Raw genomic sequence first — 22,417 nt, forward strand, 5'->3', positions numbered from 1 at the left:
GGCGGCCTGCGGTGGAACGGGATGTGGAGAGTTTAATGGCTTTTCCAGGGGAAAACTAGGACTGGAGTCCAGGGCCCTTGATTCTCAGACCCGTCATTCTGATGGGTAGAGTAGACAGGGCCCCAGGGGTGGGTGAGGGACACCCTCCACATGAGAACCCACCCATGGCTCCTGCCCAGCCACTTCCTAGATCTGAAGGTTGATGGGCCTGGGCCCTGTCATCTTGGGTGAAAGAAAAATTATTGTGCTGTCCCTGAACCTGGTCAGCATTTCACTCCTTGGCAGAGCCCGAAGGGTAGACGGGGTCACCGCTTGGGGCCAAGACAGTATGAACATCAGGGCACTCATGTCCCCACCATCACACAGGACGGCGACTGGATCCAGGGGTGGGACCAGCAGCTGGAATAGCCTGTCCCTCTTGGGGACCACAAAGAGAAGCTGATGCGGTTTCAGAAACACCTGGCCTATGAGACAGAGACCCCATGGAAGGGAGGCAGGAAAGGAATTGACAGGAAGACCTGGGACCCCTGCTAGGTACTGGTTTTCCATCCAGCAGCCTTGTCCCCAACACCCGCAGTGTCACTGTGTAGACACTAATCAGCCAGGAAGAAAGGATCGAAGAGAACCCTGGGCAGAAGGGCAGAGGCCAAGCCTGTAATGTGCCCGTCCTCCACAGGGTGCCCTTGCTAGAGTCCTGGACCTTGGGAAGGCTCTGGAGAGCATGGAGAGGCTGCTGTACAGACACGAGGCCTTGGAACAGGAGATGGGCCTCCTCCAAGTTCAGGGGCAGTATGCCACTGGGTCTAGCATCGGGGCCAGGCCAGGGGACCTCTTCTGTGGGACCCTGCAGAGGAAGAGCTGAGCCAGTATACTCCCATGCCAGGGGCCTCTTGAGCACAACCTGATCCCCTTCCTCAGCCTCCATACATCCCCCATATCCCGGAGCAGAAGACAGCCCTCCTCTGCCAGAGAAGCCTGGGGTCAGCCCGCAGCCTCGGCCACAGGTGCCAACAGTTTATGGACAGCTGGCAACAGCTCCAGAGCAGAGCCCAGAAGTGGTATGGACACCCTTTGGGTCCATTTCTTCACTCCTGCCCCCCTTCAGCAATCAAGTCCCATGCATCTCCTTGAATCCTTGTTTTAGGGTACAAAAGAGACCTTCAGGACAAACAATGTAAAGAAAACATCGATCAAGTCTTAAAAGAGACCACGACCACACAATGACCCAGACACATCATCCGTGAAATAAATCCAGGGAGACTCATATGTGTGTAAGAAAGAGGTCTACTGGCGATATCCAAAACAGATGGAAATAGAGTTACCATATGACCCAACAACCCCCGCACACTTACTGGGCAAGAAACAAACCAAGATCAGACATCTGTGCTCCAATGTTCATTGTGGCACAGTTCACAATTGCAAGGAATTGGAAACAACCCAAATTAACATCACCTGACAATTGGATTAAAGAGCTGGAGTACATCTACCAGTGGGGATCAACGATGTAATGTCACACCGGAAGTTCTCGGCGCCCCAGCATGGGTCTCTGGGCTTCCTGCCTCGGAAGCGCAGCAGCAGGCACGGCGGGAAGGTGAAGAGCTTCCCCAAGGATGACGCCTCCAAGCCGGTCCACCTGACGGCCTTCCTGGGCTACAAGGCCGGCATGACCCACATTGTGCGCGAGGTCGACAGGCCAGGCTCCAAGGTAAACAAGAAGGAAGTGGTGGAGGCAATGACCATCAAGGAGACCCCTCCCATGGTGGTGGTGGGCATCGTGGGCTTTGTGGAGACACCTCGCGGCCTCCGGACCTTCAAGACGGTCTTTGCGGAACACATCAGTGACGACGAGTGCAAGCGACGGTTCTACAAGAACTGGCACAAGTCGAAGAAGAAGGCTTTCACCAAGTACTGCAAGAAGTGGCAGGATGACGAGGGTAAGAAGCAGCTTGAGAAAGACTTTAGCAGCATGAAGAAGTCCTGCCCGGTCATGCGCGCCATCGCCCACACCCAGACGCGCCTGCTCCACCTGACGGAGATGCAGGTGAACGGGGGCTCGCTCCATGGCTGAGAAGCTGGACTTGGCCCGAGAGAAGCTGGTGCCAGTGAACCAGGTGTTCAGGCAGGATGAAATGATCGACGTCACGGGGGTGACCAAGGGCAAATGCTACAAAGGGGTCACCAGTCGTTGGCACACCAAGAAGATGCCCCGAAAGACCCACCGAGGGTTGCACAAGGTGGCTTGTATCGGGGCCTGACATCCCGCCCGTGTGGCCTTCTCGATGGCCCGCACTGTGCAGAAAGGCTACCACCACTGCACAGAGATCAAAAAGAAGATCTATAAGATTGGCCAGGGCTACCTCGTCAAGGATGGCAAGCTTATCAAACAACGCCTCCACCGACTACGATCTCTCTGACAAGAGCATCCACCCCCTGGGCGACTTTGTCCACTACGGGGAAGTGATCAATGACTTTTTCATGCTCAAGGGCTGCATGGTGGGCACCAAGAAGCGAGTGCTGACTCTGCACAAGTCCCTGCTGGTGCAGACCAAGCACCGTGCCCTGGAGAAGATCGACCTCAAGTTCATCGACACCACCTCCAAGTTGGGCCATGGCCGTTTCCAGACCGTGGAAGAGAAAAAAGCTTTCATGGGACCACTCAAGAAAGACCGGATTGCCAAGGGGGAGGCGCATAACAGATGGTACAGTTGGTGGGATCAGAATAAAGACTTCTTTTTCAGTGGGGGGAAAAAAACTGTGGTACATACATACAATGGAGTACTACGCATCGCTAAAAAGTAGTGATGAAAGTTTGAAGCACATCACGGCATGGGAAGAACTGCAGGAAAGCATGCTAAGCGAAGTAAACCAAGCACAAAAGGACAAGTACACATTGAGTCCACGGAGGTAAGCTTTAAAAAAAATGCAAAAGGGACATAGGGGAAAAGCTACTGTATGAACATTCCTGGGGTGAGGACCAGGTAATATGGCAGGGACCAGACCAAATTCAGGGATACACATGGTAGATAGATAAAAAGAGGCGAGGAAAGAAAAAGTAAAAATAAAAATAAATAAATGGGTCGCGGGGTCACAGGGCACTAACCCGCCCAAGGGTGCCATAGTGAACACTTATATCTCCGATCTGCCTGCCTCTGTGCCTTTGCCTGTGCTCACCCTTTCTCTACTTGACTCGGTCTGACACCTGTTCTTTTGTGTCTGGCTGATGTCATTACCAGCAGCCCTGCTGGCGTAGTGGTTACAAATTGGACTGTGATCTGCAAGACCGGCAGTTCAAGTCCACCAGCTGCGACTTGTGAGAAAGATGAAGCTTTCTATGTCTGTAAAAGAGTTACCATCCCCGGACCCCATGGGTGCAGTTCCACTCTGCCCTTTAGGGTCACCATGAGACAGAATTGACTGGATGGCAGTGAGTTGGGAATTTTATTTATTTCTTTCCCAGCATGTCTTTCCAAGGTTCATTTGTCACCTGACATTTATCCCCCTATTTTAATGAAAGGACACCACTCCATTCTAGAACTCGAACTCACTGACTTGGTCCATCCATCTGTCCACGGTCTCAAAGGTGGCTTCCACCTTTGGCTGTCGTAACTATAATGCAGTGATGTCCATAATATAAAAGAAAGCGTTTTGACATGAGGTTTTTAGGGGACACAGTGAGACCAGAGCATTTGTCCCTGCCGGTGAAGGGACTGGGGGTCAATCCTTTTTTTTCCCTTCTTTTTTAAGTGTCTCTATTCCCATCTACAAAAGATGGACCCCACTCAGGACTGTATATGGTTTCTCTCCTTGAAACAAAATAATCCCTTTTTGTGCCCATTACATAGAGGGGGGCACGAAGCTTACAAGCTAGTGCCCAGAACCTACAGCCACAAGGCTGGTGGCTGGAGGAGGTCTGTGTGCCCACTGTGGCTGCAGGAGGGACAGTGCGGCCTGCAGGGGGGCCACTGGGCCTCAGAGACCTTCCAGGCGAGGCTACAGGAACTGCAGCAGCTCTGGGGCGAGCTGAGGACCAACTGTAGGAGGAAAGAGGCCACGCTCCAGGAGGCCTGCAAGGTAGGACTGTGCACGCCCTGGGCCAGGTTGGATGGGACCCCAGGTTGCCCAGTGCCCACTGCTCACCCCACGTCCTGCCCCAGGCCCTGCGTACGGGGGAGCATCTGGGAGATGGAGAGCTGGCTGCATCCTGTGGAGGAGGAGCTGTGAGTCCCTGGCAGTGGATAGGACCGTCCTGGGGTGGATGAGCTCCTGGGGGCACAGGCAGACGTGGAGGCAGCAGTGGCTGAGCATGCTCAAAGGGCACGGAGCCTGCTGGCCCGGGCCTGGGCCTTCATTCCTGAAGGGCTCAGCCTCAACGTGGAGGATCCTGCCCTGCTGCTGCTTCAGAAGTAGATCTGCCTTTGCCCCCTCCTCCTTCCCTGCAGGAATCCCACTCCTGTCCCCAGCACACCCACTCCCAGCGCTCCTGTGACCAGCATGAGGAGCTCACCTTAAGACTGTCAACCCTGCACCACCACCACACCCTGACCCCCCCACCCCCATCCCTCACCCCCACCCCCCGCACTGACAGCAAGCTAGAGAGCCTGCGGGAGACCTGAGGCCCGGAGCCTCCTTTCCCAGTTCTTTAGGGACACTGATGAGGAACTGGCTTGGGTGCAGGAAAAACTGGCCCTGGCCACAGCCCAGGACAACGGCCAGAGTCTGAGCGAGGTGCAGCACCTGCAGCAGCAGCACCAGGTGCCAGCCCACTCCAGGATCAGAGGGGAGGGTGTCTGCCCCAGCAGGGAGCAAGCACAGGGCCCTGAGTGACCACTGGAGACTATGAGAAGACACAATGTGGGGCCCAAGGAGGAGCTTCTGCCTCAGCCGGCTTTGGGACATCCTGGGCTCTTTGCTGACAATGGAGACAGGGTCCATGTCTATGGGGCCCCATAAGGCTTCATGGGAGTCTCCCAAGTAATGGCCTGTTCACATAGAAGCCCTGGAGACCTTGCGTACTCCACAGAACTTGGAGCAAGAGCTGCACAGCCGGTCCTGGCCAGGAAGGTGGAGGACACAGGGCACAAGCTGCAGGCTGGCACTTTGCCACCCAAGAGGTGGCAGCTGAGTTGCAGCAGCTGGAGAGCGCTATGCGCTGCCTGTGCGCAGAGGCAGAGCAAAGGAGGCTGAGGCTACAGCAGGCTCAGGAGGCCCAGCAGCTGCAGATAGATAGAGGTGAGGGGCACGAAAAGTGGGGGTCTGCCCGGTGTCCAGGGCTCAAGGGGATTCCTATGGGGGACCCAGACTCTCGATGTGCCTAGCAACTCCTCTAAGCGCTCTCTTGTTCCAAGGCCTCTCTTCCACACGTGTCCAGAGATGAGACCCACTGGGTCCTTTAGCTTTGCTTTCCTACTGAGGCAGAATGGACCCAATGGCAGTGGGTGTGGGGGTGTCTTCTAAGCCGGTGGCTCTTCTCAGTCGGTTATTGCATTCGAATGTCCTGGAACTTTGAAAAGATATGGACATGCAGCCTCCAATCCAGACAAAATCTGGATCTACAGGGGTGGGGCCTAGGCAGAAGCACCTTTTAAAGCTCTCCTGCCAACCCCGCGGGGAGGAGGCAGCACACCCAGGTCCAGTGGGGAAACAGATAAGCCACTCTGGACAACCGTCTGTCCGGAACCACCGTGTTCTTGTGACACGGGAGAACTTCGTGGGAAAGGGAAAAGAAAAGGCCACAGGGCTGCAGGGGACCTCGGGGAAGGAGCTGTCTTGCTTCCTGAGAACCAAGACTGCCTTCAGAGTAAACTGTGGGAAATAAAAAAGAAACAGGGGGCGGGCTTCTAAAGAGCAGCCAGGTGGGCCGGTGCACTCCTTCTCAAAGCTGCAAACCCAGGTTGGAGGCCATGGCCCGCCCGGCTGTCACCCCAGCTCCTGGAGGCAGAATCCTGGCTGGCAGAGCAGGGCTGTTCCCTGGACGGCATGAACACGGGCCTCGTGCACCCTGATGCCATGGTTGGAGGCCACCCAGAGCGAGCTGAAAGGGTTCTGCGGGCACCTGGAGGATTTTCAGAACTCAGACAGGTTGGCAGGGGGTGGGAAACCTAGAGAGCAGGGGGTGGGCAGCCAGAGAGGAGAGGGCAGCAATCCCCTGTGACTTTCCTGATGCAGCCCCACAGTGCTGTCCAGCTGTGGGCGGTGAGGGAGGTCCACACAGTACGACTATGGGCAGCGGAGGCCCAGGGGTAGTGCCAACTGGAGGGAGAAGCCCTGCTCCTCCACGCCTGGCTGTACAGCAAGGTGGCCACTGCCGACTCCCAGGACTGTGGGCAGGACCTTGAGGGTGTGGAAGTGAGTCGTACCGGGAAAGTGGATGGAGGAACGGAGGGTAGGGTAGATGCTGGGTGGGCTGAGGGGGCAGGAGATGCCCTGTGGAGTTCTAGAACCAGGGCTGAGGGATGTGGGAGCTGTTGGGGCCAGCTGGCCCTTTCATGAGTTTTAGGAGCTGCCTGAACCCTATCCACATTGACCCTCTCCAGCCCCACCTTTGCAGATGCTGGAACAGAAGTTCAAGGTATTCCGGGAGAAAGGGCAGAGTGTGGGGCTGCCAGGGTGCAGGCTCTGAGGGAGCTGGCAGGTGCCCTGGAACTCGCCTCCCCCAGCTCCATGGCCCAGAGTCAAGTCCACAGGAGCTGGGTTGAGGCCACATGGGTGAGGCTGGACAAGGCAATGAAAGCCCGCACAGAGGTGGGTGCCTAGAGGGACAGGCCAGCGACAGCCAAGGGGCTCGGGACGCAGGGGCCTACCCCAGATGTGTGTGCGTGTGTGTGTGTGTGCTCATGTGTAGGGGTGGGCATGTGGGTGTGTGCATGCGTACTTCTGTGTGTATTCTCGTGTGTGCATGTGTGTATGAAGGGGCATGGCTGACTCCAGCTACCAGCATCAATCAGCCTTCCCCGTCCAACCACGCTCCTTCCTGCCCCCAGTTTGGAGTCCTTCAGCGCAGGTCACCCCTTGTGGCAGGAGCACTAAGTGGACTCTCCCAATGCTCCCTGAGCACGGGCCGCAGTTTCGTTGGGGGCACAGGCCCTGCTGGTCTTCTTGCTGACCGGCACTCTTAGAGCTCGCTGCCTCCCCTCCCCACACCCTCCTTTCTCGGGATCTGGTGTCTCAGTGCACTGAGCACCTGACAGGTCCTGCATCCGAAATCCTGGGGCCGGGTGGCCCCGGGGCCAGCCCTCTCCTCACTGACTGTTGGAGGTGCTACAGGCAGACCCCCTGACAGGCAGCCCACTCGCTCCCTGAGCCGCCGTCCTCATGTGCTCAGGGCTCCCCATATTTTTGCCTTCCACCCAACATGCGTGTCCAGACCCTTTCCTCCCTCGGGCCCTGCCTGTGGCCCCCGGGCCTCATCAGGAACCTGCTGTGATCAGAGGAAACCATCTTCTAACCACCAAAGGGCCAGAAGGCGCGAATGTACAGCGATGATAATAGGTAAAGGTCACGGTAAAGTCACAGAGGACAGGAAAGACAGGGGCGAGAGAATACAATACAGAGTCAGACATGTTTTATTAGGCATTCTCACTTCAGCTCCTCTTGATGGAACACGTGGAACTGGGAGAAGTGGAACCTTTGCTATCTTGGGACGTGTATAGGGAGCCTGGAGACACACCTCTTCAGTAGTGACATGGGTCACAAGGTGGGTGATATCTATCGTAAGGCCCCTGTACTTGAGCTCACCAAGGTGAGGAAAGCTAATACCTGCATTGGGGGAAGCTACAAAGGGGGCTGGGTGTCACGGTGGGAAGAGAGGGCAAAAGGATCATATCTGCTTCTACACAAAGATACAATCAGCCATGTGCTCACGTTAAGGCAGCCTAGCTGTTAACGGAGAATCTGTGAGAATTATTTTTAAAGTAGGATAATGTACTTGGACTTTACCTCTAACTTACCAAAGTAGAGGCTTTCCTACTGTGGAACACCAGCTTTCCAGATTCTCACTGTTATAAGTTAGGGAATAGAGTCTTCGTCCTATTTCCCTCCGTGTTAACGCCCCACAAATCCCCAAGCCACAGTCTTTGCTCAAAAGGAGGTGGCCCTGTTCTCAGGGAGAAAGTTGCTGGCCCTCCTTCCCGCTGTGCCCTCGACTTCCACAAGGCGGCGCTCGAGCTGTGGGGCCACATGCAGAAGGTGGTCCTGGTGGAGGGTGCTGTCCTTGGCCACGACCTGGCGTCTGTGGAGGTCCTGCAGCGCCAGCACCGCCTCTTGCAGGGAGGGCCCCAGTCCCTCCCCCCCCCTCCGCGTGAACCCCTCTTTGTAGGCAATGGATGGATGAGGAGCCCTCGCCCCCAGCTGACCTCAGGCAGTACTGCAGCCTGCCCCTGCCCCCTCTGCGATGGGGGGTGACGAGCCTGGGCTTGACCTAGGCTGGGGTACAGCCAGGATGGCCTGCAGAGTCCTGGGTGGAGAAGCATTCAGCCTGCTCTTTGCCAGCTGCAGAGGGAGCTGGTGGCTGTGGACGAGGTGGTGGTTCAGATGGGGATGGAGGCCATTCAGGTACACCCTGCGGTCCAGGAGGGCCTGGCCGGGCAGCTGGCTGAGGTGCAGGAGGCCTGGGCCACCTGAACATGAAGGCCTGGGAGCAGGGCCAGCAGCTGGAGTGGGCAGCCCATGGCCATGCTTTCCTCAGGCACTGCCAGGAACTGCTGTATGTGCCACCCCACCTGGATGGGGGCTCGCTCTGTCCCATGAGGGTCGGGGCACCCAGCTCTTCCCTGCCTCCTCCCTGTTCTACCCTCCTGGCCCTAAGACCTGTTCCCATGCCCTGTCCCCCACCCAGCACTCGGGCTCAAGAGAAGCAGGCACTAGTCTATATCCTCAGAAGGGCCAGCTGGGGCCAAGGAGACACTGGGGCAGGAGCTTTGCCTGAGAGCCCAGGCAGTGCGACCGGCGGGGTAGCAGCTGCTGGACACCAGCCACGTCATAGCCCCAGAGATGTGCGCGCTGAGGGCTAGGGCCAGGGTGGTGCGTGGCCAGAGCCCCCTTTCCTGCTTCTCCCTGCTCCACGGTAACCCAGTCCTGCCCCACCCAGGTGACACCCTGCGCCCCTCCCAACAGCCCTCTGCCCCCCAGGTCACAGCGTCTCCGGGAGCTGAACAGGCAGCTGCAGGAGCTCCGGACGACCTGGGCCCTTCACCAGGAGCACTGCCTGGTGAGCCAGGACCAGGAGGAGCTTCAGGGAATGCTGGGTCAGGCTGAGGTCTGGCTGGCCTCCTGAGAGGACCTCCTGCTAGACCCTGACTGTGGGGTGAGCAGGGATCCACCCCTTATAGGGCCACATGCCTGGCACAAGGTCTTGGAAAGGTAGCTGGCGGCCCAGGAGGAGAAGCTCACCCAGCTCCAGATGTAGGTGAGGGTGTGGAGGGCGGGACTGAGGAGGGGTCGAGGGGCCTCAACCTGCGGTGGAGTCCCCAGAGCATTGATCCGCCCTGAGCGGCACCCCCTCGAGGAAACAGCCGCAGGGTCCTGTCCTCCGTGGGCAGTCTGGCTCTGTGGGGTCCATCACAGCTTCTTCTGCCCAACTGCTCCCTCCCCTCCTCCTCCTGGTTTCCCCCTCTGAGAGCTGCCCCCAGAGCAAGCCCTGTGGGACACAGAGGGTCACTATGGGTGGAAACCAATCAATAATCTCATGGGTACAGAGCACACTCTGAGGAACACAGGGGAGGTGACACTAGCTACAGAGAATCTGAGTGGAGCGAGGGTTTGTAATCCTTGTGTAGGCTAGGGGCGGGGCTGATGGGGGGGGTTGATACCACAGGATCCTGTGGGACTGAAAGTGAGGACCTGAGGGTGGATGGGCAGAGGGAGTGCCCCATCCTCTGAGGCAGGAAGGTGGTCAGCTAGGGTGAGCACGGAGGAAGATGAGCAGGGGTTCTGCAGTCACACAAATGTCACCTAAGAATCTCACTTTAGTATAAAATGTTTGTCTCCATTGCAAAGCCACCTCTAGCAACTAGGATCCCCTCTCTCCCCATCTGGAGCAGACGAGTGAAGAAAATCAAAAACTGAAGCAAAGCAGTCCACAGGACTAATGGACCACCAACACCACAGCCCTCCATACTTGTCCTGGAGACCAGGAGAGTTAGATGGTGGACAGCCACCGCCTCAAACTGCTCTGGTTGAGCTCAAACTGGCAACTTGCGCACAGCTTGAAAGCCAATGGAAGTCGACTTCATGAAGAGAGGGCATTACAAGTTTGACAGGGACTGCTGGAGCCCCGAACCAGGGCCCTTCAAATCCAAAACAGAGCCCAGCTCCGGGAATCACCCCTGCCCAAGCAACAGTCGAGCTGATAAAGTGAACGCATGGCACCTGTGAGGCACTTGCTTCCCAGAGAAAAGGGGAGCATTTGCCCTCAAAGTTCAGGAGGGAGGGAGGGGCCAGGGAGGAGGCAAGAAGAGTGCTGTGTTATATTATGAGGGCTGCAAACAAAATGTGTAGAAATTGTTAAAATGCTCTGCATGTTTTCACTTAAAACAAAAACCCTCTATATGAAAATTCATATATATATATGTGCATTATATATATATATATATATATATATATATATATATATATATATATATATATATATATATTAGTCAAACCCAAGGTCAGAAAAAGGCATGCCCCGGGCTTCTGCTCGTGGCAAGGTCAGTGGTCTGAAACCCATCAGAAAGACGCGGCTCGGCTGTCTGCTCCCGTAGTGACAGCCTCAGAGAGCCGCAGGGGCCGTCGTGTGCTGTCCTACAGGGCCTCCATGATAGAAATCGACTCGATGGCAATGATTTGAGTGCTTTGAAGGTCAGAAACTGTAGACAGTGATCTATAAATGTCCTTCTCTCCTGTAAGGTGTCTGTAACACAATCAAAGGAAAACAATCGGTCTGCTCCCCAGATCTTCAATGGGACCATTTCCAGGGAGCCTGGCCACACATTTCCAGGCTGTGCCTTCTCAGATCCGCTGGCACTGCTAGGAAGGTTGTGGGCCCTGCGGGGGTGGGGGACTCTCCAGCCTGCTCCCCAGCAATAGAGGCACTAGGCCAAGACTGGAAGAGCCCCGGCGGGGGGAGAGTGGGGAGGTTGAGGCAGTCACTGTGCCCTGCTTCTGACACTCTTCATGTGGCTGCTATGGTCACCCTTGACCTCAGGGAAGGCCAAGGGTCACCAGGGCAGAAAACACTTCCTTTTTATGGTGAGGGCCATATCGGGTCTCAACTCCACTGCTAATTAGCTGTGGTCTCTAGCAAGTAACCCAGCCTCTCGGTGCACCCAGTTTCCCCAGTGCTATCTGGAGTCCCCAGAAAGGCCAGGTACAGCCAGGCTGCTTGCAGCTGGGCCAGAACCAGCAGCTGCCCTCACCGTGCCCTGAAGCCAGAAGCCCACTACTCAAAGGCTGAGCTTTGCTGAAGGTCGTCCGACAGGGCCTCTCAGCTTAAGTAAGCGGTCCCAAGCTCCAGGCTGCACAAGTTGCTCCCTGGAACACGTGGCCCAGGCCCCCAATGTGGGCACACAGAAAGCCAGTTCACCTCTCAGGACAGTGGTGGTGTGACTGGATGTGGACACGCCCGCATTGCCCACTCGGGGCTCCTGGAGCAGGGTCCCCATCTGCTCTGCACCTCCCACACCAGACACTCACTGCCCTGGGACAAAGAAAAGCCTCACCCCTCCCGCCAGGGCAACCCATGGTCCCCGGGAAGCTTCTGGACCATGTCACTCCCTTCCCCAGACTTGAAGGCTGCCCCACCCACGGGCTCAGCCCTCTGTACTCATGCCTTTCCATGTGTGCATGTGTGTGTGCGGGCGCACCTGTGATAGATGTTCACGTGTTTTTGGTAGATGCGTGTCCATCGGTGTGGTGTGTGTTCATCCAGGTGTGTTTATGGTATACATGCCTGTGGTATGTCCATCCATGTGTGTGTGTCTGTGTGGTGTGCGTCCATGGGCACACACACACATCTGCAGACCCGTGCGATCCTTCAGCTTCCTGCTGCTGGCTGGTCTGCGGAGAAGAGCAGGCCCTCTCGGAACGCCTTGCCTATTGGAGCAGCACGGGGTTAGGGCAGCCTCTCTTGGCATAGTCCCAGCAAGCTTGCCTGGACTTGGCCTCCTGCAACTGTGCCCTTTGGCCTGCCTTCTCCTCTTCCCTCTCCAAAACAACCTCGGCTCATGGGCAGCCTGCTGCCTCCCCGTCCCTTGCTGTCACAGTCCCCTGCAGCTCTCCCAAGGCACAGGCCCTGTCGCCCTCCAAGGGGAGAAGAGAATCTAGTCAGGGGTCAGAAGGTGGAGGCAGAGAAGGCAGGGCAGGGCAAGGCTCTCTCTCTCTCTCTTCTCTCTCTCTCTCTCTCTCTCTCTCTCTCTCTCTCTCTCTCTCTCTCTCTCTCTCTCTCACATGTGCAAGCAGGAGCCCATGTTCCCCCCTACTCCCACCCCCCAGAATGTGCAGCACCCCTGAGCCCACCACCCTCCACCAGTGGAGACATCCTGGGGCACCATCTCTGCTGTAATTGCCCACCTCCACGCACTCTCCCATGGGGTCCAGTTCATGAAAGGGATGAATGGCTGGGGTGAAGCCTCATCCTGGACACAGGGGTACTGAGCAGTCACTCCTGCCCTGACTCTCACTCTGTGCCCAACCTGGGAGTCACTCAGCCATGCATTGGGGGGAAGGGGGAAGGGGAGTGTCATGAGAATCCACGTGGTTACCAATGCTAGAGGAACGTGGGGTATTGTCAGGGAGGTGGTGGTGGGGCAGGTGTGACCCAGGGACCCAACATTCATTCACTGGGCCTCGCTGCTCCTCCACAGGGGTGGGTGGGGCCAGAAGTTACCCTGGGGCTGTAGGTGAGTGGGTGGGCCCAGAAGTGACCCTGGGGCTGTAGGTGAGGACATGCTCCATCCAGGTCACCACATGGAACCAGCCACAGACTGCCCATGCAGGCTCGCCACAGTCTAGCCAGGCCACCACGCAGCACCCTGGGAATGGGCAGCTCCTGGTAAGAGGCAGCCCTTCCGAGGTCACACCTTCCTAGGCTCTTCCTCAAGGTGCTCTGACCCCCACCCGGCAAAGAGGGCAGCTACTGGCTGGGAGGGTGGGGCATGGGTGCCCGAAGCAGACACCTCTTACGGGGCATCCGGCTGGGAAAGGGTGGCACAGCACCAAGAGGCTGGCAACTCTTTGCGGGGCCAGGGAGATGTGTCCTTGTCTTGTTTCCTAAACTGGTCTTTGATGGTGGTACCAAAGGTCTCCCCATTCGTAGCAGCAATGACATCCTCAGACCGTTGGTGGGACGAGTCCTGTAATGTGTGCAGCCCCCGAGTCCCTGCATACAGCATTCAGAGCAGCAGGGCGGGGGAGCCTGGGACCCTCCCCCCAGTGCCAGCACTCTACACCGGGCCCAGCCACCTCGAACCCCAACCCCACCCCATTTGCACCCCGGCTGCCACAGCACCTCTGCACCCCACCTCTCCCGGTGCTTGGAGAAGAGGCCCACTGTGCCCTGCTCCAGGGGCCCAGGGCCCAGGACCAGAGCAGCTGCTGAGCTGTGGCAAGCCCATAGTCACAGCTTCAGTTCACAGTGCAGATGGCCCTCTGTGAGGTGCTGGCAGCTCCTGCCCCATCTGGGGTACCAGGGCATACACCCAAGGCTAGGAAGGGTGCTGCTGGGGCCAACCAGGCCCTCCGAGGCCCCAGAACACTGGGGGATGGCTCTCTGAGGCTGAGGCATGGCGTCACTCGGGGCGGGCTGTCAACGCTGCCTCCTCTTCTGCAGGGCCTCGCGCAGGGCAGCCGGCAGCGGCTCCTGGTTGTTGCAGATGTTGTAGTGGGCCAGGCCCAGAAGCTTGTCCAAGTCCTCTTGGCTATAGGTCACTTTCTAGTAGTGGTAGGGGGAATCAGATGGAGACAGGTTCACCCGGCCGGCCTCCTGCTCCTCGGGTGTCCTAGGGACCCCTGTGCAGAGAGCACATCGTGGGCATGGAGGGGCAGGGTGCTGGGGTGGAGGGCGGGTCTGCTGGGTCGGGGAGGCTGGGACACCAGGAAGGGGGTGGTGGCAAGCTGGCTCACCAGGGGCTGAGTGGTCCCGGAAGGAGTAGTTGACCAGGGGGAAGTGCAGAATGACTGGGGCCTCAGGCCGGCCGGGATCAGAGAACTTGTGGCACTCCCGAGGCTGGCGCTCCTCATCAAGGCTGGGAGAGATGGGCGGGAATGGGATGCCCTGCTCTTGGCACATGCGGCCCACCAGCTGCAGCTACTGCAGGGGCACAGAGGGCAGGAGAGGGCTAGCCTTGGGCTCCATTGGTCCTGGAAACTGACGTCACATAGGGCCAAGCATCAGTCGGAGTGGACAGCCATGCCGCAGCCCCTCAGAGCTCCACCAAACGGACTGTAGCCATCGCTGAGGCCAGCCATGAAGGGCACACACCTCTCACTAAATTAACACAGAAACTAAACGCTGGCGTGTCGACGGCCTGCAACAAGCCGGGGTGCAGGTGCAGCCAACCAGATTCACCATCACATCCTCTCCCCATTGCGGAGAAAGCCCCCTGATGGAGCGTGAATGAAACCCCAGTTCTTTTCACAGGGAGCGCTGGTGGTGAAGCAGTTATGTGCTGGGCGAGGTTCTGCAGGGTCAGCACTGGGAAACCACCCGCTGCTCCATGGAGAGAGGGCCGAGCACCACGTTCCTGAACTTTTGCCTCCACGTTGGTAGCCACAGACTCTCCCTTAACAGCCATGCTGCCTTCAAGTGAGCACATGGCTGGTCTGATCTCCCTACAGAGGCAGACATCCTCTGGCTCTCTCTTCCTGCTGTCGCCCAGCCCCCCTCTCATCTTCCCCCAATGCAGCTGTTAGGCTTCCTCACTTGTGAGCTCAGCGTTACTGTCGATCCCACCCACCTTGTGGCGTATGTAACTACTGAATATGCATGTCTTAAGGCTACCTGTAACTACCCCAAGATAATACAGATGCTCTCTCTTCCCCCAATTCCACGTGGTCCATCAAGAGGAGCTGAGGTGAGCATGCTATCATAAAACGTGCCTGACTCCTTTATTGTACTCTCGCTCCCCTATCTCTCCTAGCCTCTATGACTTTACTAGACCTTTACTATTTTATCGCCGTACAATTGTGTCTACTGACCCATTGGTTGTTAGAGGCTGATTTCCTGTGACAAACTGCTCCGTGGGCATTTTTACTCCCGTAAGCAGTTTGATCTCGGAAACACACCAAGGGGGACCCGGTGAGTCAGCATGGACTCCATGGTGGGGATCCTGGTTTGGTTGTTTTGACATGGTGTGGTGGTTAGATATTATGTCCACTTGGACCTGCGTGAAAGTGCAGGGGTGGAGTCCCACAGGTCACTCAGGTGGAAGCCTGGTGATCCCTCCTTGGAAGGAAGGGGAGATGCTATGAGCCTCTTCCTCCTCGCTGGGATTCTGTCTCCAGGGACGGCCCCATGGGGCCACCAGCCTGGAGAGCCGCCGACTTGGCCGTGTTCACGCCAGCCTGGGCATTCTCTGCCTGCAGCTACACAGAGGCTGAGGAAGGTTCTGACTAGCATGGTCTTGAATCACACTGGGCTGGGATGCCTTGCTGATCTAAAATGACTTATTGATCTAAAGCTCTTTCTTTCTACACAGAGGAGTGTTGCTGCTTTTGTTTCTCTGGACAGCTCAGCCCATAGCATGTGGGTCCCTGTCTCATAGGGTTGGGAGGAAGCCAGCAAAGGACACACTATGAAGCCACCCTAGCATCCTCGGGTGCCACTCATCAGCTCCCCCACCTGAAAGGCGGCATTTAATTTGTAGTCCAGCGACAGGATGAGGTCCACGTCCCGGGTGGGCTGCAGGAGGGGCAGGCAGCTGGTGTTGACAAAGTAGCCCATGTCCAGCAGGCACAGGCGGGGCTCCCCAGGGGTCAGCTGGTTAGGGAGATCATCCAGTTTGGTGTCTGGAGAGGTGAGCGGGGTGGGTGGGCAGCCTTGAGCACGGGTGCTGAGGACACCACGCTTGCTCCCCTGGTCAGTGGCAGTCACTGGCTGCTCCTGGAAAAAGACTCCGCCCTCAGGCCCCACCCACCTGGCCCCAGCCCTGAGGCAACCTCCAGCCCCAGCTGAAGGAGAAGGCAGGAAACTCTACTCCCCACATCCCGTGGGGCCACACATGGAAGGCCTGGAGCCAAGGGGTGAGGTGAGGGGCCTGGAGCCAAGGCCCACAGCTCTGGGAAGACATCAGGGGGCTGGACCCCGGTGGGAGAAGCTACCTTTCCAGGAGGAGAAGTGAGGGTGCTGGAAATAGTCTTTGTGGAACTGGAGACCACGCAGAAAGTTGTGGGTGGCCTGGGCAAGCGGCGCCACGTCAGAAGGCCAGAGAACAACTCCCTGATCCTCCCAGCCAGTATGGGTGGCACTTCCATCTTCAGCACTGGGACCTGCTCCTTGTCTGCACAGCCAGGGAGTGGGTCGTGGGTGCTAGCCCAGTCTGAGTGCAGTGACCCCGTAGAGGGAAAGAGCTGAGACCAGTGCCCCCACCACCACACACACACAGAGCTGGGAGTCACATGCCCACCCCCAGCACCAGCCCCGGAGCCTGGGCACCTACCCAAGCTGGTCAGGGTCTGAGCCTAGCGATCCCAGAACGGACTGGGCTCCAAGGACCAGTATAAGCTGTCTTGGAGGCTGGCTGCATATAGGTTGGTCCAGATGCCTGGGAGCGCAGACACAAGGGGACGAGAGCCACCATTCCTGTCACAGCCTGACCCTTCCCTGCTGCCCGCCTCAGTGATGGGGCTCCCCCAGAAACATCCTCCCCTCCCCCATTCTCTCTCCAAGACGCCCTCACCTTCCAGGAAGCAGATGCGGGACTCAGGCATCCTCTTCATCAGCCGCCCCATGAAGAACTCGGAGCCGAAGAGCTCGGAGGGGATGAAGGCACCTTACTTGGAGAAACCGAGCTCGTAGGGGGAGAAATCACACCACTCTGCGGTGGGAAGGGACCGCTGTTGGCCACCACCCTCCTGCCCACCCGAACCCACGCAGGGCAGCCACAAAGGACGGGGCGACTCCCCTCCAGTCCAAGTGACTCTGGGGTCATGGGTGTCTGGATTCACTCGGGTCCCGGACCAGAGTGTAAGGAGAAGGGCATGAAAAACTGCCTCCCCACACCATTCCAACCACCCCTTCCCCCACCCCTGGCTGCCCGGGGCCTCAACCAGCTGCCTCGACCTGCCTCCAAATTCAAAGGTGGACAGGCCGTGCCCCTTAGTGTTGAGGGAAGTCATTGCCCGGACCCCTCCACCAGTAGCCATGATTGCCACCACTGGGACCTGGAAAGGCAGAGTACAGCTGGGTTCAAGGGAGGCCCTACGGGGACTTCCAGTTGGTGGAGGGGAGGTCAGGGTGCGCCGGGCAGTAAAAACCACAGGAGGAGAACACAGCAAGTCAAGTGGCCACTCAGTCCCCTGCCCCTGGCCCCACCACCAAGTTAGCGTAGGTCAGAGTCTGGTGGGGACCCATGGAGCGGGTCTGAGTCAGAGCAGCTGAGGAGAGTCATGTCAGGATAACCTCCTTCAGCAGGGTGGGTCCTTTCGGGTTTTGAAAACTCCAGGGAGCGTACAGGCCACAGGCCTTATCTCCCCATCCCCAGCCTGGGGAGTACGGCGGTCACTTTTTAAAAGACGCAGGCTCACCTCAAAACCCCCAAATCAGCATCCCTCTCCCCTTGCAAGGAGCTCATTTCTTTAGGAGCCAGCCCAACCAGCAGAAAGGCCTGGCCAGATGTCCACCGAGTTGTCTGAGAGGCCCAGTCTTAAAATCAGCTCCAGGCCAAGGGCCAACGCCCAGAGAAGGGTAGCTACCCCTGGTGGGGCCCGTGGTTCTGACAGTGCTCAGCCGCATCGGGCCCAAGATAACATCAAGAAAGCTCCGGGAAGTACAAGGGGGGTAGGTGGGCAGACGAGAGGCAAACACAAGTCTGCCTTACAACCAACCCTGGTCGGGCAATGGAAGTGTGGAGGCCCACTCAGCTCAACATTCGGCCTGAGACCCCCACACTCCTGCGAAGCCTGACAGACCTCGTCCTCCTCCAGGTCTCCCTCCAGCTGCAGGGCCTGCTGCAGGGCCTTGGCCACCACCTGCTTCCTCCTGCTCAGGAAGGCCTGCTCCTTAGCACACAGCTCGAAGTCCAGGCGCACGGCCTGCTCCCATGGTCTGGGGGTGGGGTGGGGGGATGGACGGACAGTGAGGCAGTGCTCATCCTCGTCAGAAAAGAGGACACTGGCCCCATCTCCCTGCAAGATCCACGTCCATCTCTTCTCTCCCTTCAGCCTGCGTGCTGAAGCTTGGAGAGTGAGGTGGGGATGGTGGGCCCAGAGCCACACCAACACGCCCGGCATGACAGCAAGACCAGCTGGCAGATGAGGGTGTTCCTGTGGCCAAAGGTGGCCCTGAGTCTCAGCTTCTCCCTCCCCTGCAACGCTGGACCAGGGCTACACTGGGAAGGGGGCACAGGGGCTGAGAAGGAACAAAGGACTTTAAGTTGGGGCTGCTTATGCTCCTAGACACTGAGGGCCAGCAAAAGTTCTTGAAGGCCCAGCCACGTTGCTTCTACCCAAAAGGTTGCTTCCTTCTGGTCTTTGTGCTCCTCAAACCAGGCGTGTTACTCTCCTCAGCCCCCACCTCTCTCCCACCCAGTGAGGCCACACGCAGGCTACAAGGCTGAGGAAGGACCCTCTCTGCTCTGAGCACCTTCCCAAGACTGGGAGCTCCCTGCTGCAGCCACCCGCTTGCTCCCGGTCCTCCAGGCCACCCAGCTGCACGTAGCGCCCTCCCTCCCCCGGCTGCTCTCCCCCAGCCCAGCCTCTCACCTGTCTTCTTTTCTCAGCTCCACCTTCATCAGAGGCTCCTGCAAACCAGCAAAACACCACTCAGAAAGGCTGGCACCTCCACCCCAACTTCGGCCCTGGGATGCCCCAGTCATCTCCACAGGGATGCACCCCCACAGCCCAGCCCAGGGGCTTGGCCCAAAAGAAAAGGGAGAGAAGGAGTCACCCCCTGCCCCCACCCCCGCACTGGCCTGAGGCCCTGTCCCACACCCACATCAAGGTCTCTTCCTCTGAGTGAAGAATACCTGGGACGTAGGGAAGACCAGCCTCACGAGCTGGTCTGATGGCAGGGCTCTGAGTGGCACCTTCAGTTGCTCCTGGGGGGCATTCTGCAAGGGGACCAAAACTGTACACTTACCCGAGTCTCAGAGCAGGGTACCACCCGGCCCTGTGGGCCTGAATTCCAGGGGGTCAGTGGGGGAGCACCCTACCTGCAGGTGGATACTCAGCTCCTGCTCCCAGCAGGTGGGGAAGTGGAAACGGAAGGAGTCGCTGCCTACGGTGGCCTCCTGAGATCCCTCGTAGGACCCGGGGACCACAAGCTGAACTTTTCCCTTTGACTCTGGAGAAAGGAACCGAGGTAGGGGTGGGAGGGGGTTCCCTGCCCGTGAGGTGTCTCCCGCCCCTGTGGCTGGCAGAGGCTGGGAGGAGTTACCCCCAGCCCAGCCCCCTCGGAGCAGGGTCATGGGAAAAGACCAGGTCTTGGTAAGCCCGGGCAGTTTCACCCCCAGCCCCTATCCTTCGGAGGCTAAAGGTGGCTGGCAGCTTCTTCCAGGATGGGCAGCTGAGGAAGGGGGAAGACATAGGCTGAGGGCCAGGGCTGTCCTGGTGACCTGGGAGACTCACCCTTCTGGTCCCTGGCCTCCTCCAGCCGCACATGCAAGCGGGAAAGCTCACGGGCCTGTGTTGGGAAGAGAAGATTCATATGCCGCCCCTCCCACGCAAGGATACCTCACCACTACCCATTCCCCTGCAGCCCGCGGTTCCTGCTCCTCAGTCCCATGTCCTCTGGAAATCATAGCCCCTCCCACTTTGCTCTTTCCTGGTCCAGACAGACTTGCAGCCAGGAGGGCAGGTGAGCAGATGGCCTGAGGGAGGGTGTGTCACTCACCACTACAATCCCAAAGCACTACTATGATCCCAAATCACTACTGTGATCCCAAATCACTACTATGATCCCAAATCACTACTATGATCATAAAGCACTACTATGATCCCAAAGCACTAATATGATCACAAAGCACTACTATGATCCCAAATCACTACTGTGATCCCAAATCACTACTATGATCCCAAATCACTACTATGATCACAAAGCACTACTATGATCACAAAGCACTACTATGATCATAAAGCACTACTATGATCACAAATCACTACTATGATCCCAAAGCACTACTATGATCACAAAGCACTACTATGATCCCAAATCACTACTATGATCACAAAGCACTACTATGATCACAAAGCACTACTATGACCCCAAAGCACTACTATGATCCCAAATCACTACTATGATCCCAAATCACTACTATGATCACACAGCACTACTATGATCCCGAATCAGTACTATGATCCCGAATTAGTACCATGATCCTAAGTCACCATTACCATCCCAAGTCACCACTATGATCCCGAATCACTACTATGATCCTGAATCAATCACTACAATGATCTGACTCACCACTAGGACACCGTTGCTGGTGAGCTGCTCCGCACAGTCTGTCCTGGGAAAAACCATGAGCGGGGGTCAGGTTCTTGCCCCCAAGGAAGCCTAGGCAGTCCTTCCAACCACAGAGGGTCCCCGGGGAAGGACACCAGCCCTGAGCGCACGAGGCTCTCTCCTTCCAGAAGGGACAGATTTGACCCAGAGTCCCTCTCCCTACCTAGCAACCCCCAACTCCCCTGACCCCCGCAACCCCCAACTCACACACTCCGCAGGCGGAATTCAACGTCAAACCGCTCCCCACCCTGAAAAAGCAAGTTATAAAGGTAAGACGTGTGCATGTATGTGGGCATGCATGTGAGTGGTTGTGTGCACATGTGATTCCGTGTGCATGTGTATCCACATGGCTGTGCATGTGTGAGTGTGGCTGTGGTTGAGTGCGTGTGCTTGCGTGTGAGTGTACCTGTGTATGTGTGTGAGGCTGCGTGTGGGTTGGAATGTGAGTGTGAGTGTGTGTGTCAGTGTGGGTATGTGCAGATTCCAACCCAGATGCCAGCCAGGGGTGCCAATGCGGGGAGGGCTGCTGTCCATAATGTGGCCCCGAGGAGGGGGCCGCTCCTCGGGAAGCAGGTCCTGGTTGACAAGGGCCTCGGGCACCAGGGAAACCTGACCTCATTGTCTGTAAACAAGTTCTTTGAAGTGGGGCATTTAAGCAGCATCCCGTTGGTGGTACCGAGGGTGGCCGCCCATGTGGAGTCTTGCCTGCAGGCTCAGCAAGAAGCTCTGGCGCCAGAACTCCCCAGGCAGCAGAGTGCCCACGTCAAACAGCACTGACAGCATGGCTTCGTCGCTGGTCAGCAGGTCCTGGTCAAAGACTTTCAGCTCCACCATGTTCTGGAAGGGGAGCAGCGGGACAGGGCCATGGGGTGGGGGGTGGGGTGGGGGTGACACTGGGGGTACGCAAGGCCGGGCTTAGGCAGGCCCACCTTGATCTGGCTGTGCACCCGGAAGTGGAAGCTCTGGTTCCAGACAGGGTTTCTGTAGTTGTTGACAGTGCGCGTCTGGAGCCGGTGGTTGCAGGCCGTGGGCCGCCACAGGGTCACACAGAAGTCAGGGTGGGTCACTTGGAGGAGAAGAAATGAGGGCCAATTCTCCCCCAAGCCATGCAGAGTTCACCACCAGAGGGATCCCTGGGGACGCACCAAGCCCCACCCTCCATCACCAGCCCTTGCCCGTCACTCTTTGCAGGCCCTCCTCCCAGGACCTCGCAGGCCCAGCCCTCCTGCCACCTCCCACTGTCCCTGCCCTGCTCCAATTGCAACCTCAGTTCCCTTCTCCTCTCTCGGTCAACTAACCCACATCCCTGGCAGGCAGGCTGTGGGCCTGCAGCACATGAATGGTGTGCAGGCAGGTCCCGGGCAACTTGGCCTGCAGAGCAGTGGGGAGGGGACAAGCTTGCTGTGGGATGACATGACCAAAGGCCGCAGGCGAGGGAAGGGAGGTTGGGGCACCTGTGAGGGCTCACCCTGCACCAACAGGGCCAAGGCCACCCAGAACCCCGAGTCTAGAAGAGACAGGGCACGTCCATAGGAACTTACACAATGCCCATGACAGGTCTGTCCCAAGGGCTATCCATACATTAACTCAGCCGACTACTACGCTGCCTCACGGGGAGGCGGAGGCATGGAGAGGTGACCCAGCAACAGGCCGGAGACCCAGAGGCAGGATCGCTGTGCTCTCCGCTTCCCTCTCCTGGAACCAGCAGGCTCCCATCTTGCCACCTGTCTGCCCCAGCCCATGCCCTCGCTTACAAAGCTCTGGGTGGGCATACAGAAGGGC

General features: G+C 57.7%; 1 pseudogene; it reads left to right on the forward strand.

The window, feature by feature from the left end:
• The first annotated feature begins 1,507 nt into the window (after positions 1–1,507).
• LOC142435739 (large ribosomal subunit protein uL3 pseudogene) lies at positions 1,508–4,824 on the forward strand (annotated as a pseudogene).
• Positions 4,825–22,417: the final 17,593 nt, after the last annotated feature.

The sequence above is a fragment of the Tenrec ecaudatus genome, assembly GCF_050624435.1.
Source record: "Tenrec ecaudatus isolate mTenEca1 chromosome 1 unlocalized genomic scaffold, mTenEca1.hap1 SUPER_1_unloc_13, whole genome shotgun sequence".
Classification (NCBI taxonomy): domain Eukaryota; kingdom Metazoa; phylum Chordata; class Mammalia; order Afrosoricida; family Tenrecidae; genus Tenrec; species Tenrec ecaudatus.